The 25,141-nt window shown below is 40.9% G+C and overlaps 1 protein-coding gene across 1 annotated transcript in view; it reads left to right on the top strand.

The window, feature by feature from the left end:
• The window catches only part of LOC124279024 (ATP-dependent RNA helicase DDX1-like), a 396,346-nt gene that overhangs the window by 267,286 nt on the left and 103,919 nt on the right, over positions 1-25,141 (top strand).

Here is a 25,141-nt window from a genome sequence, read left to right as displayed (position 1 = left end):
GGGGCATTCAGGTAAAGAGTTTTGGGGCATTCATGTAAAGAGTGTGAGTTTGGGGCATTCAGGTAAAGAGTGTGAGTTTTTGGGGCATTCAGGTAAAGAGTGTGAGTTTTGGGGCATTCAGGTAAAGAGTGTGAGTTTTGGGGCATTCAGGTAAAGAGTGTGAGTTTTGGGGCATTCAGGTAAAGAGTGTGAGTTTTGGGGCATTCAGGTAAAGAGTGTGGGCAGTTTTGGGGCATTCAGGTAAAGAGTGTGAGTTTTGGGGCATTCAGGTAAAGAGTGTGAGTTTTGGGGCATTCAGGTAAAGAGTGTGAGTTTTGGGGCATTCAGGTAAAGAGTGTGAGTTTTGGGGCATTCATGTTAAAGAGTGTGAGTTTTGGGGCAGTTGGGGCATTCAGGTAAAGAGTGAGTTTGGGGCAGAGTGGGGGCATTCAGGTAAAGAGTGTGAGTTTTGGGGCATTCAGGTAAAGAGTGAAAGTTTTGGGGCATTCAGGTAAAGAGTGTTTTGGGGCATTCAGGTAAAGAGTGAAAGTTTTGGGGCATTCAAGAGTGTGAGTTTTGGGGCATTCAGGTAAGAGTTGAGTTTTGGGGCATTCAAAGAGTGTGAGTTTTGGGGCATTCAGGTAAAGAGTGTGAGTTTTGGGGCATTCAGGTAAAGAGTGAAAGTTTTGGGGCATTCAGGTAAAGAGTGTGAGTTTTGGGGCATTCAGGTAAAGAGTGTGAGTTTTGGGGCATTCAGGTAAAGAGTGTGAGTTTTGGGGTATTCAGGTAAAGAGTGTGAGTTTTGGCCTGTAACACTAACACCTTTGTAGGGCATTTATTGTGTTCCACTCCTATATTAGACGTGATGCGACGAGGGTGAGGCATGGAGGCCCTGGATGTCCAGCACCCACCACTTGTCAAATTCCAGACATTTCACATGCAGTTGTAGTTGTCACTGAAGTCACCTTGAGGGATTATTTGATGTTTGTAAAATATGGTCCTCTAATTTACACCACCACACAGGAAATATTTTATTTATACCGGGAAGAAGCTAGTTGTTTTGATTACTGAATATGGGGAGCCCTGAGGCTTGGCGCTCTGTTTTCCATGGTTTCCATAATACACAGATTGTCAGTATGGCTGCTGGTATTGTCAGTGTATGCTATTGACCCACAGTATGATGTGCCTTGTCCACATGTGAGTGGGCTGAACATTCCCACAGTGAGGACTACATGCAAAAATGAGCTTACTTCTGCTACTGGGCTCCAATTAATGAATGCTTGATCATTTACTAAAGTATTATTCCTATTTTCTGGAAGCAGCCCAGAGCTGCTGTAGCACATGATGGAGTATAATAGGCACTTGAGTATAATGTGCATCCCCGGTGCAGGTATACTGGTTTGCGGGAAAGTTGCACCCTTGTTTACAGTGTGTCTAATATTACATTGTCACTTCATGCAAAGTCTTGCAAACTCAAACTCAGTGAAAGCATCCATGGAAATTTGCAAAAGACAGTTTTGGATATATAGTGTTTGAAAATGTCACTTGTATGTTCTTGCAAGTGTCTGATTACAGTTTTCAAAGAAATGATAGATTTATAACTATCTTTCACTGAGTCCTAATTTCAAATTACAATGTATGTGAACTATAGGACTTATCTATACACTTTTAAATGCACTGCTCGTTCATTTTACAGATTTTGCCTTCTTTTTTTTTTCTATATTTCTAGGCGAGCCATAACCATGGTTTAGAATGTGCTTATGAAGTGGGCATTATAATGCTATACACCATGGGTTAACTATAGCTCCTGTCAGTTGATCTGGTGTGTAGATTGAAAAAAAGTACTGATTATTTGATTTAGCAGTGGCTGCACATTGCTTTCCTGACATGTTGGACTGTAGTTCTATGATCTCGCAATAAGTTTGTAACTGTGGTACGTTCGACACTCATGAGCTATGTTGATTGGAATGACTCAGTAGGCAATAATATCTGGAGGGAAAAAAGAGTGACAAAATAAATATTGCTTGTGTCCTTTCAGTAGAAGCATATCCATTGTTGAGTGTTTCCTGGCACTAGGAAGTGCCTGAAGGATATTGTGGACATTATCTATAAGTAACAGCTTGTCATCACCTTGCTTGCCTGGCCCATGGGTGCAACTGTTCAGATGGCTGCATCAGTAGTGTTTGTTATTGAACTGATATGTTGGTTATATTAACAACAACATCATCATAAATTACAACTCACCTGACTGTTCCAGGGTCACCTAAAACCTTTTGCTGCTTGTATTTATTGTAATTTGTGGAATAATAACTAATGAGAATAATATATCCGCTGATGGGTGCATCTTTGTAAATAGTGCCTGCCACTGGGCCCCCATGCCCCTACAGACACTACCAGGAGATCAAGTATATATATTATATGAGTGCCTTGTTTTCTTGCAGGTAAGTCAGCTTGACATGTGAGTAAGAGGCGATCAACTCCGAGACCTGTTCTGGGTAAGGCAGAATGTTGTTACCATGTTTGTCTCCAATTAAACTTTCCAAGGTATTTTCAGAGGTAAAACATCTAGATGTACTGCAGTGCCTGAGTGATAAACTTTGTGGTACCTTGTTGACAAAAGTGGACAGATAATGTATTAGTAATCCCTAGTTGTAGCATGTTATGGACCCTCTGCGTATCACCAGTTAGGTCTGAGTGGAGGTGACTTATCCCTGCTCACAGTGACACTTGTGTGTAGTTATCAGCAGCACCAGCGATGTAGATCCACAGCTGTGTCCTGGGATCATGACTGGAGCACTCCCAAGCATACATTGTACCGACAGCAGCCAGCTTCCTAGCTCAGCTCACATACATTCTACAACATGCATGATCTCTGTAACTATATGTATTTTCTAAAGTGTAGTTAATTATGTCGTATATGAGACAACAGCCATTATATATAGCCCCTTGACTCAGTCCCCCTTCAGAAGGACATGCAATCACTATATACAGTACAACCAGAAATTATTGAGAATTTAAAGATTGTAAATTTTTATATTTTTTTCACTCATATTAAATGTAAATATTAGCAGAACATAACTCCAGATTCAAAGACAGGGGAACAGTTAGTATTTTGTCAAGTCACAATGGACAGCAATGCAGGCTTCAATGCGGCAGGGCATACTACTGATCAAAGAAGTTAGAAAGTCGTGGTCCATGCTGTCCCAATATAGGACCACCTCTTCTTTCATTTCAGCAATATTTGTCAGATATTTCTTATTAATACTTTCCTTCATAAGTCCCCAAACATTTTCTATTGGATTTAGGTCAGGGCTATAGCTTGGCAAATCTAATAATGTCATATTTTGGGTCTGAAACCAGGCCTGTGAATGCTTTGAACGATGTTTTGGGTCGTTGTCCTGCTGGAAAATCAAAAAATTTCCATAGAACACGTGGAGCAGATGGAAGTAAATGTCCCTCGAGAATATCTGTGTACCGCTCACTGTTCATATTCCCTTCAAATACACAGAGGGCTTGTCCCTAACACAGATATGCCACCCCACATGTTAAATTTTTGGACTGTACTTTTCTGATACAAAGGTTTTTCAGTTTGTTTGGTCCAGAATTTCAGTGTATTAGGAAACAGCAACACAGAACTTTCATCTGAGGAAATCACATTGTCCCAGTTAAAATTTCTATGCTGTAAGCACCAGTTCAACCTTCCAGCTCCTTTTGTTCAGGTTTCATGATCGGTGATGGAATTCCTCGACTTTTCTGCCAACCCATTGCATGCAGCTCAGTTCTAATTGTCTCCTTACAGACATTCCACAGTTCCTCTATCAATCATATCCAGCCTCAAGTTTTCTCAACTCCTTCGTTTGTTTTAAGAAACAAGAATACAAAACCGCCTCCTGTCACCGACAGTCAATTTTCTGGGCCTACCTGCGCCTCCCTGGTGCTCAATGCCATATCCATTTGCAATATTTTTTCAAAACACAATAAACAGTGGACAAAGGGATGCCTGTTCTACTTGAAAACACTTTAGCTGATCTGATGTCCTTGTTATAATACTCTAAAATCAACTTCCTCTTCTCTAAATCATCCATACTGAGGATCACTGAAAATGTCGTCTGCTAGCAAGTAAACAAAGGGGGATAACTCTTCACAAGCTAATGAAAAAGGATTCACGGAGTTGTCTCTCTTGAATGAAACCAAGCACTTGATAGCTGGTCACGGTTGTTTATACTAGAAATCCAATTAAACATATACCTAAAATTCCCAATAATTTCTGGTCATACTATAAATCTTCAGACTTTCAATACGACTTCTGTATCTTGCTTCTCAAGCCTCATGCGCATGTCAGGAAAACAACAGAATATTTTAGAGGTTGTTAGCAGATTAGTTCGTAATTGTCACACTGAATCTAGTTTTCAAAGCTAGTAAGACTAGTTTTGGAGCTAAAGAGGCTTGTCTATTTTATTTGTTCATATTAGACATGAAATTGGTACACAGTGTTGTGCTTTATGGCCAAGATGGCATCATCTAAGGTGTATGATTGGGTTGATTAATGTCAGCCAGTATTTTGCTAGCTCACATTTTGCTTAGCAGTATTACAACTGTATCACAGTGTTCAGTAAGTTATCAAGTCTCTATCAGACAATCCAGCAATTAACATCAAAAGCATCCATCAACATAACTGGAACTCACTTGAAACATGCATCAACCGAACCTGTCCATTTAATCCCTTCAAGTGCCACCAGTGACATGCATTTATGAATGAAGACGAGTTCTTATCTGGATCCTCATATGATGGAGACAAGCATGTATGAATGAAGACCAGTTCTTATCTGGATCCTCATATGATGGAGACAAGCATGTATGAATGAAGACCAGTTCTTATCTGGATCCTCATATGATGGAGACAAGCATGTATGAATGAAAGACCAGTTCTTATCTGGATCTTCATATGATGGAGACAAGCATGTGTGAATGAATGAGATGGAGACCAGTTCTTTTCTGGATCCTCAAGCATATGATGGAGACAAGCATGTGGGACAAGACCAGTTCTTACCTGACAAATGAAGAGACATGAATGAAGACCAGTTCTTATCTGGATCCTTCATATGATGAAGACAAGCATGTGTGTGTGAATGAAGACCAGTTCTTATCTGGATCCTCATATGATGGAGACAAGCATGTATGAATGAAGACCAGTTCTTATCTGGATCTTCATATGATGGACAAGCATGTGTGAATGAAGACCAGCATGTGTGAATGAATATGATGAGACCAGTTCTTATCTGGATCCTCATATGATGGAGACAAGCATGTATGAATGAAGACCAGTTCTTATCTGGATCCTCATATGATGGAGACAAGCATGTATGAATGAAGACCAGTTCTTATCTGGATCCTCATATGATGGAGACAAGCATGTATGAATGAAGACCAGTTCTTATCTGGATCCTCATATGATGGAGACAAGCATGTATGAATGAAGACCAGTTCTATGAATGAAGACCAGTTCTTATCTGGATCCTCATATGATGGAGACAAGCATGTGTGAATGAAGACCAGTTCTTATCTGGATCCTGTATGAATGAAGACCAGTTTTTATCTGGATCCTCATATGATGGAGACAAGCATGTGTGAATGAAGACCAGTTCTTATCTGGATGTTTATATGATAGCGACCAGTGTGTAAAATGAGTTCCTCTGACAGTGTATAGCAGAGAGTCAAATGGTGCAATGAAGGGAGACAACATTTCTGATATATTTTGAATGAATCAAAGTTCCTGTTGCATCAGATTTCAAGAAAAAGACTACCAATGGATGGAAAGCGTTCCAAACTAAGTCCCAATCTTTTTTAAAATAAAGTATTACAACAAGTACATGAGATGAGGTCTACAATAAACATACACACAACAGAATATTACAATATGTTGCACATCATTTTCTGAACTTACAGTGAACTCATTTTGTGATACAGAAGGCCTCTGTCATGTTTGTTGTCCAGTGGTTGAAAGTATATTTGAATCTTACATCCCACTCATGCAGAGGAAGGTACTGTCCACAAGCAATTATGTTTTATTGTGAATGGTCATAGACATTGATAGACAGTTCTAAAGTGCAAATTAATCAAATTTTCACATCATTTTGAATACAATATTTGCATTAATAATGTCACAATCAATTACATTTTGCAAAGTTGTACCTACCTTTTGTACTTACATTGCAATTACTAACATTTATACACATATTTACCAAATGGTGTTTTCTGCCTGACTCTGTTGATCACAAGTGATGATGTTTAGATGGGCCTGAAACTAAGCTATAATTCCATTTGTTTGTTTTTTTACCTGAATGTTCTTTTAACATTCTTTTCCAAGCATCGTTCAGTGTGCATTGTTTCATGTTATAAATAAGATATCTATTATGATGCTGGTTTGTTGGATAGCGGAAAGATTTTGTTGTCTAACCTCTACAGTCAAGGTTTTGTATTCTGCCATGTAGAATGAATCTGTATATGTCAGTAACCAATAGATAGGATTGCAGGTAATGAGAGGCTTCCATGTTGATGCACCTCTGTGCTACAGGACTGTTATTGTAGGATTAGGCAAAGAAGAGGATCTTTCGGTTGACTTTACTTTCATCCGACTAGAGTATGCATGTTCCCTCACATCTCATCTGATTCATTCTCCCCATTAATAATGATTTATCTGGACCAAAACAGATTTCATGGTAACAAGTGACTGATTAGCCAAATTTGGAGATGAAAGGTATGCCAGAACACATAACTGCCCTGGGAACATTATTGTTTTGACATGTATATAATTTGTTGTAGCAAAATATTATGGCGAAGAAAAAAATAATTTTATTATGCTCACCTTATTTGTAGACAAATGTTACAAAATATCAAGTTGGGCACTTTGTCTTTGGATTCTTTTTGAAAATAGTGGCAGCAGTGGCAGTGCCATATATACAATACATCTACTCACTTCTTTGTATCTGAGCTCATGGCCTGTATTTCTGGCTTTTCCCATCAGTATCTTTGGTCATCCAGGCATTAACATTTCTCTCAGGAAACAAACCATTAAATCACAACACCTGAATTTGTCTTACTCAGCAGCAATATTGAAAAACCTATAAATGGTCACTATTGTTAAATCAACTTACAGTCAGTATTACTAAAGGTGGAACATTTCTGGGGGATTGATTTTTGTTTTAGATCATGACCTTGATATGACCTTTGTGCTCGGACCATACTGAAAGCTGAAAGCTGAAACTTCAGTCCATTACTCATGTTTATGGCAGTTTACTTTCTGCTTTGGGCTTTAATTTAATTTGGATTGATATGACATAGCTTCCATATAATGGCCTTAAAATGAAACTTCTGTTGTGTTAAAATCAATTGCTGCAAATATTCCATAAAATTATGGATTTAGCTCATTAGGACAGAAAGTCCAGCTGTGTTTATGACATAGCGCATTGTCAGTTGTGTGTATTACTCATTTTGTTCAAAATACAGAAAACTTTAAGAATCTTTAAAACTCGCTTGTGTAAACTGCGAGAATGAGAGCGCTTGATCTTTAGAAGACGGGCAGAATCAAGTCAACAGTCAGGGCGCTGATATCTTTTATAAGAGATAACGCATTAAGCCTTTGTTCCTCACCCTTACATAATATCTTGTTTTAAGTCAATACTTTGTACAGATTATGATAATTCTAAGAATCCTCTCTGACATATAGATGGTGTGTTTTAGCTGCAGTCACACTAAAACTAGACTTAATATACAATACCAGTTACCGTATATGACCGTCTATAAGCCGAATTTTGAGGACCAAAAAAAGCAGTCTGTAGAAGGGGGTTGTCTTATCCATGGGTTACGCTTTCGTCAAACTTTTTTTCCAGGGGTAAGAAAACAACATCGTATCACTTCGCGTGAACAAACAACAGAAGACGACTTTGTCAGTAGAGACGTCAAATTTGCAATTAAACATCACTAGACAAGATTATTTACCTTTTAAGTTCTAAGTTGTTTTTGCTGGGCATTGTATTATTTGCAGGGATTAAGATTACCATGTGTATTGGAGCCGGAAATAGCAATCAGCTGTGCACATGTTTACCAGGCGATCAAGTTCAAACATGCACAATAATATAACGGGACGAATTCTGACGCAGTCATCAGTAAAATATAATACAGAATACTATTATTTAACCCAAAGAAATATATCCTAGCATTGGGTAATTTTAATTACAGTTTTTGCTCTATAAATTAATTAAGATTAAGATTACCGTGTGTATTTGAGCCGGAAATAGCAAGTTCAAACATGCACAACTAGCAGTCAGTGGAAAACGAGGAAAATATAGTCGACGCCTCGTCTGTCGTCTGTCCGTCCGTCCGTAATCATTTTGTTTCCAGAGCATAACGCAAAAACTGTTCAATATTTTTCATCAAAAATTGGTAGATATATAACAAACAGAACCTCAGGTGGAGCCTTTTGCTATTTACAGATTTTTGTCATTTATATTTTTCTCGGTTTCCATGGAAACGTTTTGGACTTAGTCTCAAAAGGGAGGGTTGGGCTTCGTTTCCGGAGCACAACTAAAAATTCTCAGTATCTTTCAGAACAAAACTTGGATATATGGAGGCAGATCCCAAAGTGGTCCCTTTTGCTATTTGCAGATTTTTGGCATTTGTATTTTTCCCGGTTTCCATGGAAACGATTTAGACTTAGTCTCAAAAGGGAGGGTTGGGCTTCGTTTCCGGAGCACAACTCGAAAACCATTCAATATCTTTCAACACAACTTGGCAGATATGTGAGGCAGATCCTAAAGTGGTGCCTTTTGCTATTTGCAGATTTTTGTCATTTTTATTTTTCCCGGTTTCCATAGAAACGATTCGGACTTAGTCTCAAATGGGAGGGTTGGGCTTCGTTTCCGGAGCACAACTCGAAAACCATTCAATACTGTAAATCATGAAATTAATGCAAGCATTTTATTAATGCAAAAATGTGTCTGTACTCTTCTCGCATTATTATAATGACGCATTTCAGTCCGACCTTGTCTACTAAATAAAAGACAGAAGACGTAAATCTGTTGACACTATACATTACACCAATACAGGTCACTTCCTCATTACAGGTATCTCAAGCCACATGTAATTATCACTGGTTACAATCACTGGTCATTGTTTAAAGTCACTCAAGCACATCAGCCAGGCCGGACATTCTCCAGGCACTTGTTTGTTGTACCTGAGCTCGCATTAATTTCGTGACGCATTTTAGACTAGACACTCGCACTCGCATTAAATTCGTGACACATTAATTTCATGATTTACAGTATCTTTCAGTAAAACTTGGCAGATATATGAGGCAGATCCCAAAGTGGTGCCTTTTGCTATTTGCACATTTTTGTCATTTTTATTTTTCTCGGTTTCCATTGAAATGATTTGGACATAGTCTGAAAAAGAAATCAAGCTGGACTTTAAGTAACTGTCAGACAATTTGTTCTTTCAAATATGGGGGGCCCGGGGGGATATGTCATCTTCTGATGACTCTTGTTCATGATTTGTCTTTCAACAACGTTTATGAATGCTTACTTTTCCTAAGGACGTATGTTATCATTAAGATGTATTTTCATTCAATGAAGCTGGATCGGAATACAAGCCAAGGATATTTGATAAACAGACTCTTCCATTATTGTTTGGCTCCCTCAGTGAGCTGAACTTGTCTTGTCATTTTCATGGTCATTCATCCACAAGGCTGGCAATATAGCACTGTCCCCACACACATCGGGTACAAAACACATGTATCACCACAAACATATCACATATAACACACATTTACAGACAAAACCAAAAACCCATACAGGACACACACAAGCCACACACACATCCCATATAACACATGTGTGTAACCTCAAAGTGAGTGAGTATGGTTTTAAGCTGCTTTTAGCAATATTCCAGAAATATCACAGTGGGGGACACCAGAAATGGGCTTCACACATTGGGGAATCGAACCCGGGTCTTCGGCGTGATGAGCAAATGCTTTAACCACTAGGCTACCCCACTGCCCCTGTAACCACAAAGACATCATATCTGACAAAATGTGACACATAGCGTGAGTAATATCTTGAATGTAGCTATAGTTGAGGGTATATTTACTATGTCGTGTCGTTGTATTTGAATTCAGCATCTAAACCGTCAGGATGCTGCCCGTCTTAATTCAAGGTGCCGTTAAGGCTGTGATGCTTAGTAAACAGATTACCACAGGCGGCACAGATTGGGGTGGCAACTCCAAGAAGCCGATTGTGCCTTTATTTCCCAAATGAAAGAAAACCCTACTGGTGATATGTCAGTATCTAACACTTCCTGTCTGTGATGAGTATGAGGGTGGTCGTGTCATTGTGAGACAGTATCACATCAGGTGAACAGATTGGATTAGTCTGAGTGGACATTTCACGAGACAGCAAGAAGTTGATGACATTTTATGTTGTGTCATTGTTCTGCTTGCTTAACTGTTTAGCAGAATTGTGAACTGTAAGATGGCAAAGTCTGAGCTCATCTTGCCCAGGTCATCACTAACTATCTCCAATGAGAAGGCATGGGGACATTGGACTGGCTCGCTAAGCCTCCTGCCATGTCCCCGAAGAGCATCTGTGGGATGATTTCTGGCAGAGAATATTGGCCAGAGACTCAGCACCTGCCATTGTGGCCCAGCTGTAGGTAGCAGGTAATACCAAATGCAGCCATTTGCTAGTTACTGGTAATAAACACCTTGACATCTTAAACGTGTCATTCTTGTAGCAAAATTTTATTCAACAGACATTTAGGATCATTTCTTTTTGTCAAAGGGGTAAAAACATTCTGAAAGTCACCTTCCATGATTAAGATTTGCAAAATGTTTGTAAAATCGCAATAAACACATAAAAAATGCACTTGTATTTCTGCCTATTAGAGAAACACCCGACAGTTAATGAGCAGATTTTACCTGACAACTTGACAGTGACCATGGATTCTGAAGCAGTAAAAGATGTTCCTGATGTCACTTTTACATGAATGTTAGACCGTATCAATACCAGCCAATTTTTGCAAGAGAAACTTCCAGTGAAGATGCAGAAGAATCAAGTGGAGGCAGTACTTGATGTTAAAATAATTTTTATAATCGATGATATAATTTATCAGCCCACGTCATTCTGAGGTGCAAGGGCAGATGACATGCATGCAGATGCATGACACCACACCAGTAACAAGTATTTAGCAGCAATTTTTTTTGTCAGTAAAATATGATAAGAGTTCCAACCATCACACCCACCCCAATGATATGACTAAAGTACTGTTGGAAATAGAAAAAAATTGTTTTTAGGCTCTTACTCTGTATCCCTAAAATTTACACAATTGCAAATAGCATATGTCGAAATAACTCACATCGGCCTAACTGGGCGTGCAGTGGGATGCGTAATAGGATATCCAGAAAAGCATGTTTACTCGTAAAATCGGGCAAAACTTAGAAACAATATGAACAGCTGCTGATAAAAATAGATCAGACTATAGATGGCAATTAGGTCGTTCAGCCAGGTATGACGACGGACCGTCAACTCACTCAGCATGAAATGCATGTGCTGCCCACAGACACAAGGGGTCATCTCAAATATTTTTGATGCTTTTCCATGTGTATTGAATATGTCTCCACTGATTATCTTATCTTGGCTAATATCTCTATCCCCAAGCCCGACCCCAACTACTGTCAGCAACATCCCGTCTTGATTTTGCTTTTGAGACAACCCCTCCTACCTGTTTCTATTTATAGTGATAGTGAGATTCAATGGTATCTATATCCTTAATAGTTTCAGTATTAAAGTTGTTATTTTTTACATCTGCTATCGTTTATTATGAAGCCAAGTCTAATTTCAAAATGGACATTCAAAAAGTGTCTTTGTTATACAATATCATCGCACACTAATTTGCATAAAGCCATGGTCTGCTCCAAATAAGTCTCTTCGGGCTTTGAAAAAACCTGCATTGTTCATTTCTGCACTAATACCTCCTCAGTAAAATCCTTTTTTAACGTTCCCCATCTCCCTACCACTGAGACTGTAGTTAGGCCGAACTTAGTTCAACACATATGTCACACTTTCACATATTAACTACCTAAATTGTAGATATAAATGTGGAAAAAAAATTGTTTTTCTATTTCCGACTACTTATATCCCCATTTTTTATCCTCCCGCAACGCATTTTGCGGGGGGTATTAAAATGGACTCCAACCGTCTGTCCGTGCACATTTGTCTGTTCCGGAGCAGAACTCTAAAACCGTTCAATATTTCCTCACCAAACTTGGCACATAGATAGATCTGGTGGTGAACTCGTGCCTTTTGGTAGCTGTGTCCATGTCCAGGCCGGGTAGCTGGGTCAATATCCCAGTGGGTTAGCTGCGTCCATGTCCATGTGGGGTACCTGTGTCTATATCCATGTGGGGTAGCTGTGTCCATGTCCATATCCCTGTGTGGTAGATGTGTCCATGTCCATATCCCTGTGGGGTAGCTGTGTCCATGTCCATATCCCTGTGTGGTAGATGTGTCCATGTCCATATCCCTGTGGGGTAGCTGTGACCATGTCCATATCCCTGTGGGGTAGCTGTGTCCATGTCCATGTCCATGTGGGGTAGTTGTGTCCATGCTATGTCCATGCTATGTCCATGTGGGGTAGCTGTGTCCGTGTCCAGGTGGGGTAGTTGTGTCCATGTCCATGTGGGGTAGTTGTGTCCATGCTATGTCCATGTGGGGTAGCTGTGTCCATGTCCATGTGGGGTAGTTGTGTCCATGCTATGTCCATGTGGGGTAGCTGTGTCCGTGTCCAGGTGGGTAGCTGTGTCCATGTGGGTTGCTGTGTCCGTGTCCAGGTGGGGTAGCTGTGTCCATGCTATGTCCATGTGGGTTGCTGTGTCCTGTGTCCAGGTGGGGTAGTTGTGTCCATGTCCTGTGTAAATGTGTCATTCCAGGTGGGGTAGTAGCTGTGTCCATATCCCTGTTGGGTAGCTGTGTCCATGTGGGTTGCTGTGTCCATGTCCAGGTGGGTAGCTGTGTCCATGCTATGTCCATGTAGGGTAGCTGTGTCCATGTCCATGTGGGGGAGCTGTGTCCATGTCCAGGTGGGTAGCTGTGTCCATGCTATGTCCATGTGGGGTAGCTGTGTCCATGTCCAGGTGGGGTAGTTGTGTCCATGACCATGTGGGGTAGCTGTGTCCATGTCCAGGTGGGTAGCTGTGTCCATGCTATGTCCATGTGGGGTAACTGTGTCCATGTCCAGGTGGGTAGCTGTGTCCATGTGGGTTGCTGTGTCCATGTCCCTGTGGGGTAACTGTGTCCATGCTATGTCCATGTGGGGTAGCTGTGTCCCTGTCTATGTGGGGTAACTGTGTCCATGCTATGTCCATGTGGGGTAGCTGTGTCCGTGTCCAGGTGGGGTAGCTGTGTCCGTGTCCAGGTGGGGTAGTTGTGTCCATGTGGGTTGCTGTGTCCATGTTCAGGTGGGGTAGCTGTGTCCATGTCCATGTGGGGGAGCTGTGTCTGTGTCCATATCCCTGTTGGGTAGCTATGTCCATGTAGGGTAGCTGTGTCCATGTCCTTGTGGGGGAGCTGTGTCCATATCCAGGTGGGTAGCTGTGTCCATGCTATGTCCATGTGGGGTAGCTGTGTCCATGTCCAGGTGGGGTAGTTGTGTCCATGTCCATGTGGGGTAGCTGTGTCCATGTCCAGGTGGGTAGCTGTGTCCATGCTATGTCCATGTGGGGTAGCTGTGTCCATGTCCAGGTGGGGTAGTTGTGTCCATGTCCAGGTGGGGTAGCTGTGTCCATGTCCAGGTGGGTAGCTGTGTCCATGCTATGTCCATGTGGGGTAGCTGTGTCCATGTCCATGTTGGGTAGCTGTGTCCATGTCCATGTGGGGTAGCTGTGTCCGTGTCCAGTTCGGGAAGCTGTGTCCATGCTATGTCCATGTGGGGTAGCTGTGTCCATGTCCATGTTGGGTAGCTGTGTCCATGTCCAGGTGGGGTAGCTGTGTCCATGTCCAGGTGGGGTAGCTGTGTCCATGTCCATGTCCATGTGGGGGTAGCTGTGTCCATGTCCATGTGGGGTAGCTGTGTCCATGTCCATGTTGGGTAGCTGTGTCCATGTCCATGTGGGGTAGCTGTGTCCATGTCCATGTGGGGTAGCTGTGTCCATGTCCAGGTGGGGTAGCTGTGTCCATGTCCAGGTGGGGTAGCTGTGTCCATGTCCATGTGGGGTAGCTGTGTCCATGTCCAGGTGGGTAGCTGTGTCCATGTCCATGTGGGGTAGCTGTGTCCATGTCCATGTGGGGTAGCTGTGTCCATGTCCATGTCCAGTTCTGGGTAGCTGTGTCCATGTCCAGAGTGGGTAGCTGTGTCCATGTCCATGTTGGGTAGCTGTGTCCATGTCCAGGTGGGGTAGCTGTGTCCATGTCCATGTGGGGTAGGGGTAGCTGTGTCCATGTCCAGGTGGGTGTAGCTGTGTCCATGTCCATGTGGGGTAGCTGTGTCCATGTCCATGTGGGGTAGCTGTGTCCATGGTAGGGTAGCTGTGTCCATGTCCAGGTGGGGTAGCTGTGTCCATGTCCATGTCCATGCATGGGGTAGCTGTGTCCATGTCCATGTGGGGTAGCTGTGTCCGTGTCCAGGTGGGGTAGCTGTGTCCATGTCCAGGTTGGGTAGCTGTGTCCGTGTCCATGTGGGGTAGCTGTGTCCATGTCCATGTGGTGTAGCTGTGTCCATGTCCATGTTGGGTAGCTGTGTCCATGTCCATGTGGGGTAGCTGTGTCCATGTCCATGTGGGTAGCTGTGTCCATGTCCATGTGGGGTAGCTGTGTCCATGTCCATGTGGGGTAGCTGTGTCCGTGTCCAGGTGGGGTAGCTGTGTCCATGTCCAGGTGGGGTAGCTGTGTCCATGTCCATGTGGGGTAGCTGTGTCCAGGTGTCCATGTCCATGGGGTGAAGCTGTGTCCATGTCCATGTGGGTAGCTGTGTCCATGTCCAGGTGGGGTAGCTGTGTCCATGTCCAGGTGGTGTAGCTGTGTCCATGTCCAGGTGGGGTAGCTGTGTCCATGCTATGTCCATGTGGGGTAGCTGTGTCCATGTCCATGTGGGGTAGCTGTGTCCATGTCCATGTGGGGTAGCTGTGTCCATGTCCATGTGGGGTAGCTGTGTCCATGTCCATGTGGGGTAGCTGTGTCCATGTCCATGTGGGTAGCTGTGTCCATGTCCATATGGGGTAGCTGTGTCCATGTCCATGTGGGGTAGCTGTGTCCATGTCCAGGTGGGGTAGCTGTGTCCATGTCCATGTGGGGTAGCTGTGTCCATGTCCATGTGGGTAGCTGTGTCCATGTCCATGTGGTGTAGCTGTGTCCATGTCCATGTGGGGTAGCTGTGTCCATGTCCATGTGGGGTAGCTGTGTCCATGTCCATGTGGGGGAGCTGTGTCCATGTCCATGTGGGGTAGCTGTGTCCATGTCCATGTGGGTAGCTGTGTCCATGTCCATGTGGGGTAGCTGTGTCCATGTCCATGTTGGGTAGCTGTGTCCATGTCCAGGTGGGGTAGCTGTGTCCATGTCCATGTGGGTAGCTGTGTCCATGTCCATGTGGGGTAGCTGTGTCCATGTCCATGTGTCCATGTGGGTAGCTGTGTCCATGTCCATGTGGGTAGCTGTGTCCATGTCCATGTGGGGTAGCTGTGTCCATGTCCATGTGGGGAGCTGTGTCCATGTCCATGTGGGGTAGCTGTGTCCATGTCCATGTGGGGTAGCTGTGTCCATGTCCATGTGGGGGAGCTGTGTCCATGTCCATGTGGGGTAGCTGTGTCCATGTCCATGTGGGGTAGCTGTGTCCATGTCCATGTGGGGTAGCTGTGTCCATGTCCCTGTGGGGGAGCTGTTTCCATGTCCATGTGGGTAGCTGTGTCCATGTCCCTGTGGGGTAGCTGTTTCCATGTCCATGCGGGGTAGCTGTGTCCATGTCCCTGTGGGTAGCTGTGTCCATGTCCATGTGGGGTAGCTGTGTCCATGTCCTGTGGGGTGCTGTTGTCCATGTCCCTGTGGGGGAGCTGTTTCCATGTCCATGTGGGGTAGCTGTGTCCATGTCCCTTGGGGTAGCTGTTTCCATGTCCATGCGGGGTAGCTGTGTCCATGTCCCTGTGGGGTAGCTGTTTCCATGTCCATGCGGGGTAGCTGTGTCCATGTCCATGTGGGGTAGCTGTGTCCATGTCCATGTGGGGTAGCTGTGTCCATGTCCCTGTGGGGTAGCTGTGTCCATGTCCCTGTGGGGTAGCTGTGTCCGTGTCCAGGTGGGGTAGCTGTGTCCATGTGGTGTAGCTGTGTCCATGTGGTGTAGCTGTGTCCATGTAGGATATCTGTGTCCATGTCCATGTGGTGTAGCTGTGTCCATGCTATGTCCATGTGGGGTAGCTGTGTCCATGTCCAGGTGGGGTAGCTGTATCCATGTCCAAGTGGGGTAGCATGTGCAGCCCCCTCTCCCAGGGAGGTGCAGTAGAAAGATGTTTCCAGTGTGAGCAGAACAAGGCCTACATGATGCCATGACACTGGTCACAATCACAGTGGCATTTGAAGAACAGCTATTTGTAGAATGATACGAAGAAGCACTTCACAAGTCGGACAAACTTCCGCGAAGTCGCATTAGACAAACACTAGTCACCTGTTGTAGTACCTCGATCCAGTTCTAACATAATCATTAGGACTCCAGCATCACAAACTTATGTCTACATCCACATCTCCTGTTAGGTCTTGTTTGATTGAGGGCTGACAGAAACAGCTGTTTCAGCACCAATAGGAAAGTTCTATATTTACCTCACCTGACACGGTTGTCTCCCATTAGTTACACGTGCCATTAGTTACACAGTTTGAAGTTGCTAATTGTTACACACTCAGATAAGAACAATACCCACGGCCTTAACAGACTCTTCCATACTGATGAGCTGAAGGAATACCACCCAAGCCAACTCCCTTCATACAAATCACATGTTATTCCACTCAATGCGAGACTATCTCTTTCATTGGCTTTAGATACAAATTACATACAACACAAAACTCTTTACTCTTTACAATTTTTCCACGCTCCAATATCACCATATATGTTTATATTAGAGATACATTGAGGATAATATATGAGTGCCCATGTCATACTATGTTTACGACACGAGTGCCTAAATGTTGGTATTTCCCGATATTTAGGCTCGAGTGTAATATAATATATTATAATATTCTGTTTATTACCGAAGTCGTCAAATTGAAGAAAATAAACCCAAATTTACCTTTAAAAAACAGGCTGGCTTCCCGCCGTCGCCGCATGTAGAACGCAATTTCACAGAAGAAACATGACGTCATAGCCTTGTTCATGACGTCACGTCACCATGACAAAGTGATATTTTGCCCTAGGGCATCGTATGAAAAATATGAACCCCGATATGTTCGCCCTCGTAGGTAATAATAGCAAATATGATCAGAAGTAATGTAAATATACATGGTATACAAATGGGAAAAATTCACTAACTCAAGAAGGGTCAGATAAAAAAAGGTTCTACGCAACAATGAACATTTGATCTTCTTTTCCAATATTTTCTGGATTAAAAATTAATGCTGAAAAAACAAAACTGATTTGGATTGGGTCAAAAAAGAGAACAAGATATAATCTCTGTAAAGAGTGGAAAATGGACTGGTCACAGACTCAGTTTAAACTACTTGATATAGAATTTGATGTTGGTTTTTCATAATATGACAAAATTGAATTATAACAAAAAGTTTGAGAAAATTGAAAAAGAAATGGCAGTGTGGACGAAAAGAGCCCATACACCCTTGGAAGGGTAAAACTGATAAAATAGATTTGAATGTCCTTATTTAGCAGATCCCATTTATATTATAGAGAAGATTACTCCTCACATTCATAATAGGTTTTGGAAGGAGGTACTCTCCTCATGGTCAGTATACTTGTACTGCTGTGATAACGGTGAAAACAGAAGTGATGAAGAAATAATGTCAAAATCTATTTGGTTCAACAATGTTTTTAGAATTGGGAGTGAAACTAATTTATATACAGCAATGTATAGCACAGCAATCAGTGTCATCTTTTTTATACAACACCATCTCTTGTGTTGGACCCAGTTTTAGGCCCATTCTGCCTTATAACATGTCAACAATAAACAATCAACAAGGCTGTTCAGCATTTTATATGAATTTATTAGACCCAACTTTTACTTTTTTCTTATGTTGTCTTTTTCTCAGATTCAATATGGTTTGTCCATATTGTTGTAAATATGTTGATAAATCTTAGTCCAGTGCTTATAGTGCTTTGTCTTATTTGTCATACACAAGTGTGGGTCATTCCATTCTAAACTATAAAGGGTAATAGGAAGGAGATTAGATGTGCAATCATCTGTAAAGTTGTTTGTATAAGGGTGTGTAACTAATGGCATGTGTAGCTAATGGGAGGATACCACTGACACAAAGGGCAAGTAAATTAAACTTAACAACTTTGCAGATTTTAAAATTTGAGGGCATGCCTGACATAAATGAGATTTGAAAAAAGAAATATGTATAACACAGATGATAAATCATGACAGCCTAAATCCTCACCAAACCCAAAAATCCTTGACTGGGGTTAAAACAGGTTCCCTTGCATCATCTCCTCTGAAACTCAAAGATCAATGAAGGTGAAAGTTTACATTACCACCATTAATTTAACTAGAGATTTTTCATGTCATTTAAGTCATTCTTTATTGAAAAGTCCACCTCTTAAATGTTATTGGAAAAATAATTTATTGTGTTTAATTAGTCGGTCATTTTTTGTTCTAAATGAATCGATGTTTCACATATGTAAAGTTCGACCTTGTTCAGGTAATGCTTTCCAAGCTCTGTCTAAGAAAATATTTTCCTCTGGCTAACATTCCATGTGTACTGTTTATGTCATTGTGTTCAGATCACTGGAATTTAGTATTTGTGCAGAAAATAATTCAGTATTCATGCTGACAGAAACTTTGAAACCTTGCTGTTTTTGTAGATATTATAGAATGTTGACTTAGTGCTGCAAAACTATTAAAATTTTGTCATAAAAAGATTATAAAACTACTGATACTTATCAGTCATATATATATTTATATATATATATAAACATGTTTTTAAGTATAGTGATTGCAGCATTGTTGCCCTAAATATACAAAGCTGTTGCCATCTGAGGCTGATCTGAGTCTTGCAGTTAAATCTGTGAAATATGACATGTTCAGCTCAGATTGACTCAAGAAGTGGGATCCTTTTATTGGCATTCCTCACATTTCTTTTCTATATAATTTTATCCGATTGAACTTTTCTGACATCCACAAATTGATTTAACACAGTAAAGCTGTTAGCAGCCTTTGAGTTGAGATCAATAGCCACTGAAGCTGACTGCTCTTGGTTTTGCTTCTCACTGGAAACGCTGGCACTGTTTAAACTTTCAGTGTGACTGCATTAACAGTTTAATTACAAACTGATGTATTTGCTGTTTGACCTGGGTTGTCATTAACTGTGTTGACTACAACCTCTGTGATCTTATCGCCTTGCTAGTTATCCATCACACATTATTTCTGTAAGTTTACTTAAGGATTGAGTCATTCTGCCAATCTGTTACTCTGATGTATCATGAGTGACCTCTTCATACAAAGCCTCTTCTGCATCTTGTTCTTATGTTGTACATGGGTACAATGTGTGAAGCCCATTTCTGGTGTCCCCCCATCATGATATTGCTGGAATATTGCTAAAAGCTGTATAAAACCATACTGATTCACTCACTCTTATGTTGTACTTGGGACAAAGGTGTGTGATAGAGAAGTAGGGAGGAGTATAAATCTGCCATTACATTGCCCAATTAACATGTCTAGCTGTCAGGTGATTCAAAACACAGGATATTTGTAGGATATGTTACTATTAACTAGCCTGGAGTTCCTTTGTGTTATGAGACCTATGACTAAGATGACACATCACATGTATTCATGGGAATTGACAGAAATATTGTCCATATTTTTCATGGCACAATGTGATCAGCACACTGCTATAGTAAACTTAACATCTGTGAGGTCTTCTTGATCTTGACCGAGATTACTGTGTAGGCATTTCCATTACAGTCAGCTCAAGAGAATGATTGCACTTTAGCTGGTGATCTTAACATCCCTTCTTCTTACACTTTGTTCTTTAGAAGAGTGGCACTTGAGCTGGGCTTTTGAAGGATTCTGTTTGGAGATAGAATTATCTTTTCACTGTGCAATATGTTTTGTCATGTACATGATTTTATGAAGAAAGAGTTTGTATCCAACTAAGGAGGTCATGAATGTTTTAAACCTTCCTGTAGGTATTATTTCCTTGGAACATGATGTATTTCTGCATGGAAGCATGTGACTGTTGCCAGTAGAACAGTCACATTGTTCAATCCTAATGATGTTTTTCAACAAGGACAAGGACCTCTTTCTTGGATCCCGAAGGAAAAAGTATTGAATTCAAGAATGATTTCCTTTCTACTTACTGATTCAACAGCAAGACATGCTACTGGTAATGCCATTATGCAAGGGGGGAGAAGGAATAAGAAGTCAGTATCTTGCTTATCCACTCAGTTAATGGGAAACAACTACCCAACTTTCACGATCTAGTCAGTGCCATTTTAATGATCCTGTGTATTCACCAGATGCCAGTGAGTGTTACTGACCCAACAACTTAGGCTCCGGACCAGTTCGAAGACCTCGTTGGCATTGTGGGGGAATCCCAGTGAATCTTTGCATTTGATTGGATGAAATTTATTTAAACCTTTTGCCTTGTACATATGTTATGTAGTTTAGTATACAGCAAAGACGTGTCCATATATTTTTGCAAAAAGGAAGTTCATTTCATATACTTGTAACTTAAAACTGTGAAGACACATATAATTTTAGGCAAACTTCACTACAACAATTACTACTTCCTTTTTCTCATCCTTGTTTTATAGTATAAGCCTTACACCTTTGTATGTCATCATTCACTTGATTAACGTTCACCCCTGCCTCTGAAGGTGTCAGGTACAGTAATCAGTGGTGCTTATTTTCTTGTGTCTGATGGTAATTATTCGATCTAATATTGTGTAATAAATCCACAACTGATGTGGTACATGAACTTCACTTTATGTAGTATGCACAAGGGAGCGCACCAAGACACTAATTGTCAGTTGAGTATAACACTTTCAGTAATCACTGTTATCTTGCACAATGCAAGATACGTTTATCAAAAGTAAGTTTATATATGTTGGTGTACTAAAGCAGACGAAAATCATAAAAGCTTAACAAAATACTGTGTAATGTTCCACCATTAAGCAATATGCTGGTCGTGTGTGTAGTGTCATTTGCTGATGAGGGAAGAGGGCCAGTTGAGTTTTAGCATGAGACATCTGTTATCACTCATTGTTCTGTTATCTTTTAGTTTTTATCTCTAACACAGTTACATGGATATAGCTGAAACTAATACAGCTTTACCTATACAGATTTAAGGATTAAAGTTACCATTTTAAGTTTTAGACAAATCACAGAATTGTCAAGTTCAGACAGCTGAAAGTGTTGTATGACGTCAAGTAATAGAAAGAGCCATTAAAAATATAAATCTTCACAATCCGTGAAACCATGTAGCTAAGAGATATGAGACTGTATCAGGATATATGAGACCAAAGTGTCATTTGTCATCTTGAATTGGAAACAAGAAATTCAGAATTGAAAGTATTTTTCAATCAAAAGTACAAGTTTTAAATAGCATCATCTTTGCAGAAAGCACAAAACTATTTTGAGGACATTTCTGGTAAGAAGATACATAGATCTCCCACTTAACAGAAACATTATGACATTCAACAAACCAATGTTCCTGTGAGCTTTTCATAAATATCTTGAAAATGGTAACCTGGTGAGACTGTCAGTAGAGATCAAGCACAAGCGTTGTGGATTGACACTGATACAGTTTGTAAACAGGGTAGTAAAAATGGGAACCTTATAATGTGTTTTCCTTTGTGATAATCTTGTCAACGCGTGGTTATGCGTCAACTGGGGAATTAGCGCGGAATTAAGATGAAGTGTACATACAACACGTTGACAAGACGAAGGAATACGTTGAGTTCAAACTTCTTTAGTTACATGACAAACAAATACACAAGACATAAATGAGGTGAGAGGAGTTCCTGCTCAACCCCAGGGCATTTCCTATGAGCGGTATTCTCCTGTTTGTGGTCATCCCAACACAGACAGTCGGAATACCAAGTCATTCTCTGTTTTCCTTCACAGTATAGATGTGAGCATACTAAGTTATATATACAGTTTCTGACAACAATGGACAGGCAATGACTCAACAAAGGACAATAGCACTTCCTTGACCAGTTGATGCGATTGCAGACACGGCCAAGGGGGATGACCAATTAGGTTATAAATGTCAGATACAGTAATTAATTGCCTGACAAGTCAATGTACAATGCGGAAGTGATAAGGATTAAATAGAATACAGATTAGCGTCATATAAATAATTACAATAAAGTCTCACATGTCTTGAGTACATAGTTTTTAGTTTTTAAATATTTGGACGATGGCTGTCCTCAATTAGTCACTATAACAATCTGATAAAAAGACAGCAGCCTGAATGAAACATGTGCTGAAAGGGCCAAGGGAAAACTTCATGGCAGTGTAGATAAGATGGTGGACTGGTGAGAGTTAAAGCTGCATCTTTGGAAAGATGTGAACATTAGATTGGACAGGAAATGAGACAGCCAAATAAAATCCATTTTGCCACTCTGACCTATTGCTGTATTTATCCCCAAATGAAGAAAGGTTCACAGAAACACAAGTTAGTTATTTGCCAGACTTTAACATCTGCTTGATATACAGGATTAAAAGACATTAGAAGAACTGACAGACGGTATGTTAAATGAACTAAAGGTTATGCTGCAATTCAGACAGTTGGTATTTTTACTTGTACATGTAGATAAGAAATGAATATTCAAAAATATATTGAAAACTCCAAGTACCTCTTTCAAATGTGTTATGAGGGGGGTCAATTCATAACATTTGTAATTCTCTTTGGACCTGTTGGTGACATTAATCTTAGGGTAGGCAAGTGGAATTCCTCATGATGAAGTATTCTTGGTCTATTGGTCCATGAATGTCTACTCATCAAATCTTGCTCACAGTTTGTCAGCCATTTCTGCAGAAGTAATTTAGTGGTTTAGTAGTGTTTAGATTACATCTAGTTTGAGCCTGTCTCAATAGGGGATGGTGGATGTAATGAGGTTGGTGATTATTGTCCCTGGTGCTGGGGATTTAGGGCTAACTTGTCAGTGATCAGGCCAAACTGCTATGTAAAGCACCCATACAACGTTGGGATCAAATTGCCATTGCTGATTATGATTCACCTTTATAGTCAGTTTACTATTAGTTTTATAGCTGTGGACTGACAGCATTACAGATATCTGCAAGTGGGTTTCTGTGTTCATTGTGTAAACCCTGCAGTTGTATATCTGTAATCTATAACAGTCAACCCACTCAGGGTTTTCCATTATGTTGTGATCAAAGACTGGCAGCACATCAAACATGTCCATTGATTGCTATGCAGATATGGGTCGAAAGGGTTCATGTGTTTTCACCTCATTTATCCGACATTGGAACACTTGTACACTGACCTGTTCTACCTTATCTATCCGACATTGGAACACTTGTACACTGACCTGCTCTACCTTATCTATCCGACATTGGAACACTTGTACACTGACCTGTTCTACCTTATCTATCCGACATTGGAACACTTGTACACTGACCTGATCTATCCGACATTGGAACACTTGTACACTGACCTGTTCTACCTTATCTATCCGACATTGGAACACTTGTACACTGACCTGCCCTACCTTATCTATCCGACATTGGAACACTTGTACACTGACCTGCCCTACCTTATCTATCCGACATTGGAACACTTGTACACTGACCTGTTCTTCCTCATCTATCCGACATTGGAACACTTGTACACTGACCTGTTCTTCCTCATTTAAAATGTTCTCCATTTCTGACATGTCTTGAAACATGTGTTTCTGAAGTTGAAACCCTGTCCTTTACACCCAACAATGATGTTTGTGAAACTGATGACCAAATTCCAATCTGATTCTAAGTATGGAAATGTGACATTTGGTTCAAACATATTTTTATTTCGAAGAAATCTGGATTGGTAACAAAGCAAAGCTTGCTTATTTAAATACCTCTCCAGGTAAAAAGTTAAAACAGCTGGTTAGTACATGTATACGTTTTACAAGATAGTGCTAAACATAATATACAGTTGCACAAACGGAGTATATAAAGTCAGTATTTTGGAGTCTGTGGTGTCTGATTTCATTGAAGTACCTGTTTTAGACAGTGTTATGTCATGTTTATAACATCAGTCATATCTTGTTAATCCAATATTTATAAAGTTGAAATGTTTTTCTGACAATACAGCTAGACTCACTGACTGAGCCTGTTAACTGTTAACATGCTTCAGTGGATCTCAGGAATAAGTTTGATCATGCTAATTGTGGATGCTGCAAATTGCGTGGATGCATGTAAAGATGGGCATCAGTATTGGGGTGTACAGAACTTTGCCGACAGGAACTTTGCCTGCAAGGAACTTTCCCCACAGGACCTTTGCCCACAACTATTTTTACAGGGGAGGAACTTTGCCCACAATATTTTATTAAACTACACAGAAATAGCATATAATATAGCACATTAATAGTTAAAAATGAATAGCACTTCATCGTTCATTCTAATACATTTAACCATTGTTTTTTCGTTGCTGATAGTTGTTTCAGTACTTCATTGTTTTAGTTCAGTCTAATATTGGCACCAACAGACTTCAGAAATTTTTCCATTGTTTTTTCGTTGTTGATGTAGTCAGTACACAGTTGTTTCAGTCTTTTTTAAAGTGTCACAGTCGCCATCCTCATCCTCTTTCGTGGTGGCAGGCCTTGGGTCATCCTGAGTAGAGCTGTAGCATGAACCTTCATGGTAGTTTTGAGTTTTGCTGCTTGTACTTTGTTTTCATCACCACTGTGGCTATGTTCACTTTTACTGATCATATTTTCAATCGAAACGTTGTGGTTACTGAAC

Source organism: Haliotis rubra, unplaced genomic scaffold (assembly GCF_003918875.1).
Source record: "Haliotis rubra isolate DU_JTF1 unplaced genomic scaffold, ASM391887v1 Scf245, whole genome shotgun sequence".
NCBI lineage: Eukaryota > Metazoa > Mollusca > Gastropoda > Lepetellida > Haliotidae > Haliotis > Haliotis rubra.
The sequence above is the reverse complement of the archived record's forward strand: the minus strand, read 5'-3'. Positions and strand labels throughout refer to the sequence as shown.